The sequence below is a fragment of the Grus americana genome, unplaced genomic scaffold, assembly GCF_028858705.1.
Source record: "Grus americana isolate bGruAme1 unplaced genomic scaffold, bGruAme1.mat scaffold_665, whole genome shotgun sequence".
In the NCBI taxonomy this organism is placed as follows: domain Eukaryota; kingdom Metazoa; phylum Chordata; class Aves; order Gruiformes; family Gruidae; genus Grus; species Grus americana.
In genome coordinates this window covers 39,147-45,146 of record NW_026561886.1, presented here as the reverse complement: position 1 = coordinate 45,146, position 6,000 = coordinate 39,147, and positions in this window count along the sequence as shown.

Below are 6,000 nucleotides of genomic sequence, written 5' to 3'. Positions count from 1 at the left end.
ATTAGGACATCTGTACTAAGTTTAGATAACTTATATGGGCAGCATATGTTTCTGGTCTGTATAAAGACAAGTAATTTCCTTGAACATGTAGTCCAGTCAAAAAAAAAAAAAAAATTGAAAGATCATTTAATAAGTAGGGAGAAAGTCTGTGATGGATCAAAACTTTCCATGGCCAGGATTTTGTAAAGCTCTGTTGTGGTGTAACTTTGGAGGTGGCAATCAAGAGCTTAAATCTGGAAAAGGAATGCACTTAAAAGTAAAGCCATGTAAGCCTAAGAGAAATGTGAAAGGCTTTAAAAAGCAAGTGGCTGTGTTCCTGAGGATTGCATGCATACAGATGTGGGCCACAGATGTCCAATACTAGTTCCCCATTGAGTTTCACTGATGAGTTGGGTCATTGTTTTATTCTAAGTTTCTAGAATGGAAATGGGGAATGATATGTGAGTACTTACATTTCAATATTCCAAGAAATTTGCCTTTTAATTTACATATAAATTAGATTTTAAAAGCACTGGAATATCAAAGCTTGTTAAGAATTTATGAATGTCCTTGCCTGGGGCCCTTGATCACTGAAATCTATTGATGAAAAAGATTTTTGAGTGTCTTTAGCTTCCAACAATTATTTATCTTAGTGTTTTAGCAACCAGCTTTTTTTAGTGTTCAGAAAATATCAGCATGCATGGATTTTTCTCCCAAGGCAGACAGTCAGATCTTCGATAGGAGCAAGTAAGAGCTTAGCATTTTCTAGAAGTATCTACTTTCATTTATTTGCAGATGGCTTACAAAAGTCAGACAAAAAGCAGGTTTCATCCCACCTACAGTAGCTCTATACTTTGGATGAGACTGTTCCTGCCTGTGTGATTAGATATGACACAATCCTTAAGCAGAAGTAGAAGCAATTTGCTGCAGCATGTTTTGGCAATGTTCTCAGAGAGCAACTACCTCTGGAGTTTAGCCAGAGTTGCTCATGTTTGCCAGCAAATGAGGTACCACTAAGTTCGTTAAAGTTTTGATTACTGCCTACATCATTGTTCTGAGTTCTTCTTGCAACTGGTAATTCACCTTCAGGACTGGAAATAAACTGGTGGTAAACCAGGTATTTTTTCCAAGTGAAGAATTGCCTCGTAAATGTTTTTAGGATTGAAAGTAGATGTATATCTATGGTGATGGAGTGATAATTACTCCTTGGTGAAAGAAATTCATTTCCAATTTAAAGTGGAAAGAAAAGAAAGGAACACATACAATTATATGTAACAGGTTGAGGGTAATGCCTTTAGTTAAGCCATGAGTCTCATTCAGTAATAAACTATGGATATCATCATTTAATATTCCCAGTTGCATTTAGTTAACTTCTCTTCTAGGAGAGGAGGAGTTAGAAGGCAAATAGATTTCTCTGGATGGTTTTTGTAAAGCACTTGCTGGCTGTGTGAATACAGGAAACTCTGGGAAATTAACATTTGGACAAGGAACAAGAATTGTTGTAATACCAAGTAAGTGAGAAGTGAAGAATTTCATATATAAACAACCTAAATTCCATTTCCAAGTTTCAGCTTCTCATATCAACCCAATTTTAGTAATTACAATTCCATGTCCTTTTTTTTTTTTTTTTTTAGCATTTAATTTGTTTGAAAGTTTAGGAAATCTTGTTTCTGTTCTGATGACTATCCATAAGATTGAAAAAAATTTCAATATTGATTTTTCTTATGTAGTATGTTACAAGGGCAGTGGTGCGGAATGATTCAGACAATTTGTTTTTTATTCTTGGCACAATGATGGTTGCAGAGAAATGTTGCAATGTTAAATACTGTCCTCTTTTTGTATCTGTGCTTCATATGAAATATCTTAAATGGAAAAAAATAATGAAATGTAAAACTTGTTTGCTTTTACAAACCCAAAGTATATACTGATGTGGACAGTAAGGTATTAATTGATGCCATTTGTGGTAAGATTCGATTTAGTAAAATTTTAACCAATAAAAGTAAATTTCTGTGGATAAGTCATCAGCACAGCAAGACACTTTGCTTCATATTTATTCCTAAAGATTTTGGAAAGGCAATATTTAACTCTATCATTCAGTGGTGATTTAGAATCTGTTAAATTCTTCCTATAATGGTTTACATAAAGTGCTTTGTCATGGTGTGGCTGGTGGTTATGGGAAGTTCACTTTTGGTGGAGGAACTCACCTGTTTGTGCTTCCAAGTAAGTCTTCCAGTAAAAATAGTGATCTCAGACCATACTGTTTCAGCACATCCCAGATCCAGTGAATCCATTCAGTGCGACTCCTGTGTCCTCAGCAGAGCTGGGTGCAGAAATGTTCTTGTTCTTTGGTCATAGATATCTTCTCCCAGGGCATATGCACACTCATCAGATGAATTCAGCAGTATAAATCAGACAGGCTAACTTCAAGTTTCTGTTAAATTCTGTTCTGGCCTTGCAATTTCAATGAGGTACTTTTATAAAGAAGTTTGTATTCAAGCCCTTCAGCGCCAGGTTTTCATTTCCAAGCTAATTTCTGACAAAGTGCATAGATTTTTTTTTCAGGGGCTATGAGACAAGTAGCTACTAATTTCCTACCTGTTTTGAGACTTTAGCAATGCTAGTTCAAAACTGCTGCATTGTCCATGCAAGCTAAGCAATTAAGAAGTAATTGGAAGTTTAACGAACCTCTCTTTTAGGCTTAGATATCCAAGCTACTTAAAATGTTACCTTGTTCTGCTGGGTTGATTGACTTCATTGTCTGTTGAATACCCGTGATAAAATGGTCATTTGTGCTGCTGTTGAGAGGCAGATATACCTGAGAAACAGAAATCAGTAAAGTAAAATGAAGTTTCTTTTCACTTGCTAGAAATAAATCAGAAAAATCTTTTGTTAATAGGAAAGACATTTCCAGTTTGCAGTTTTAGTTTAAAGAAAATATCTGAGGAGAAAAGGAAGAAAAACAGTCCAGACAGCATTCCCCATAAAATATTTATCTATATATGACTTGTTTTTTTTTCCATTTTGTGCCATTAAAGGCACAATTTTTTCTTTATAGTCAGGTCCTGGGACCCACCAGGATGCTTTTAGCCAAGAAATTCTTAAGTTCAAACTTCAGTGTTGATTTTTGTAGAGGACTCTCAGGCAGTGCAACTGTAAGAGGAAGAAAGCAGATATTTGGATGAGGGACACAGTTAGTTGTGACACCAAGTAAGTGTAGTCTAGTTAATGACATTCAGCTTTTTTATCTTTTTTCTCTTTATACTCTTCAAGATGCGGAGATCTATCTGGCTTTGAAGATACAGTGTGGGGTGAGAGAAATTGAAAACTGGAAGCTAGTCAAAGGCCAGGGAGCCTCGACTAGGGTAAGGTGATCAAATTTACTGAAGGACATGAAAATACAGTTTGAAGGGCCAATTTCACTTGCTCTGAAATAAAACAAAAAATATCTGAAGTTTTCCAAAGCTATTTTGCAAATGTACTCAGCTCAAGTTGGTCCATAATGTCAATCTGTAGTGTCCTTCTTCTGTTGTGACAGTCTCAAATACTGCAGGAATCTTATACTTTTCTTGCCTGTGTTATGTAGGGGTCAGGCTAAATAACCTTAGTAAGTCCTGATTCTTGATTTGTGATCAGAATGGTATTTCTGTCAGATTTTGCCTTAGATTCATAGTTGAGAAGGTGTGGTTCTGCTGAATTCTGTGAGAAGTATTTCTCTTTTACAAAGGACAGAAAATACTGGCTAGGGGACATTCTGGTAATAAAAAGTGATATGTAGAAAATGATAAGAGGAAACTCAAAGTTTTCTTAGTAAGGGGGCACCCCAATCTGTAGGTTAATTCAGCTACAGACTTTGACTTGATCCGGATCCTATTAAAAATGCAGTGAGTGATTTATGCCCTAATCATGTGTGAAAAGGAGGACTATGTGGGGTTGCATTCTAAAAACCTTACATAAACAACTCATTCACTTAAACATATGTGGGACCACACAGTATATGCAATGAATACCTTAAAAGTGCATATCATTCACAGAAATTCATTAGGATTATGGTTAATTATTTGACTGAAAGGGCAAGTTCTTTCTTTATCTCACTTATGTTTTAGTCTGCATGTAAGATCTGAACTCAGTGATGAAAAAAGAATGAAGGCTTGTAGTTAGGGTGCAAGCATTATCCTGTCCAGGTAGCTTACAGAATGGAAAACTTTTAATGAGATTTCAAATATATGCCTAGATTTTCTTTGTTGGGTTGCTTAAGTCTAGGATGGGATCATCTTGGTTCATTCCTGTGCAGAAATCATCACAGATCAGGCATTTCCCTAGTTTGTGTACAACTGCAATGTAGGAAAGATTTTTGCAAAGGAATTAAATGATGTGTGAATTCAGGAACCAGTTATTACAAGTTGCAGTTTGGCAAAGGAATAAAACTCAGTGTTAAACCAAGTAAGTGCATGATCTGAACAAAAGTATCTTGAGAAATATTGGAGAAACTGATGCTTGGAATTAATAATACATATTGATCATGGGAAGACAGTCTACTTACATATCTACTGCTTCTAGGGCTAAAATGATAGTGTGGCTGGAACATGTAGTATAAAGACAGCTGCAAGAAAAATCTGGGTTTATAAGGTCTGATAGTAATGGTTTGTGGAGAGCTGTTATGAGATGAGTCCTTCTTACAGTAATTACAGTGGAGAGTTTCTACTCACACGAAGAAACAAGGACTAGATTCCCAGCAAAATGAAAACAGTGTAAATCAGCATGGAGTGCCAGAGAGCTGTGACAAATCTTTCCCCAAACTACAGAATTGTTTCATTTTTCAAGCTGCTTGAGCTTTGTGGAATTGGTAGAAGGAGCCATTGCAGACAGTATAAAAGAATAGATTTTCCTTGTGCTTTTCTCATTTATCCCTTTTGAAGAGTACCTTGGGGCCTACCCATGTGTGGAATTACATGAGCAAAGAGAGGAGAAGATGGCTCTTCAGAGAATCAGGAAGTCTTTGCCCTATTAAAAAGAGTGATTTAATATGCATTAACATAGAGAGAAGAGCCTGCAGAAGTTCTGCTCCTGTGAAATACTGGACCAGGTGTCCTAGCTGGACATTCTGACTGCTCAGTTACATCGTCCTCTGCAAAACTGTTCAGGACTGGGGGAATGAAGTGCTTCTGATAATGTTTATCTCTCTTTACCAAGGCACAGCTTTGACAATAAATCTTAACTGTATGATTTCTGTACAGAGGATCTTAGTTTATTCCTGGCTATGCCAAAACATCCCATGTTCAGGGCACTTCATCTTTCTTGACTTGTAAAAAGTATTGATGTGAAACCTGCTAGGAGACAGAGAAGAGACAACCCAGCCTTCATATTGTGGGGATATCTAACAGGCATTTTGCACATATAGTTTTATTTTGAAGACTAGAGTCTCCTGCCATGGAACCTGAAGTGTGCAGAAGAGCATGGGGGTTTTTGTAAGGGAGCTTTTGACAGTGTGTATTCAGGAAATGCAGCCAGTCTCATCTTTGGAAGAGGAACCAAGCTGCTGATAAAGCCCAGTAGGTATCTCTTCACCAATATGGTTAGGAAAGACAGAGTACTTCAGGTCTTTTGTCAGATCTTCCTTAAAATACAGAGGCAAAATCTTCTTTAAAATACAAAGGAAAGAGGGCATGGGGAAGAAGAGCACATTCTAAACAATTTGCTTTTATCTTCGCTGTCATGTTTATGTGATTCTGCTAAAATCAGTGAATGACCTTTGTGTTGTGCAAGCACCATGTTAGTCAGGATGAACCCTACAGGGGAATATATTTGAGATTAGCGTTCATGAATAATCTTTGCTCAAAAGTTTAGGTGAAAATAGCTTCTGGGACTTAGGTTTGGATCCCTTATTGGGTTCATTGCCAACTGAATAATCAAGAAAAATTCTCTGGGAGTTTCCTTCTATTTTTAATTAGCTTCTTTCTCTTATGTGTCTCATCCCTTGCTTAACTCTAGCTGGCTGATCTGTCTCAATTCCTTCTTTAGACC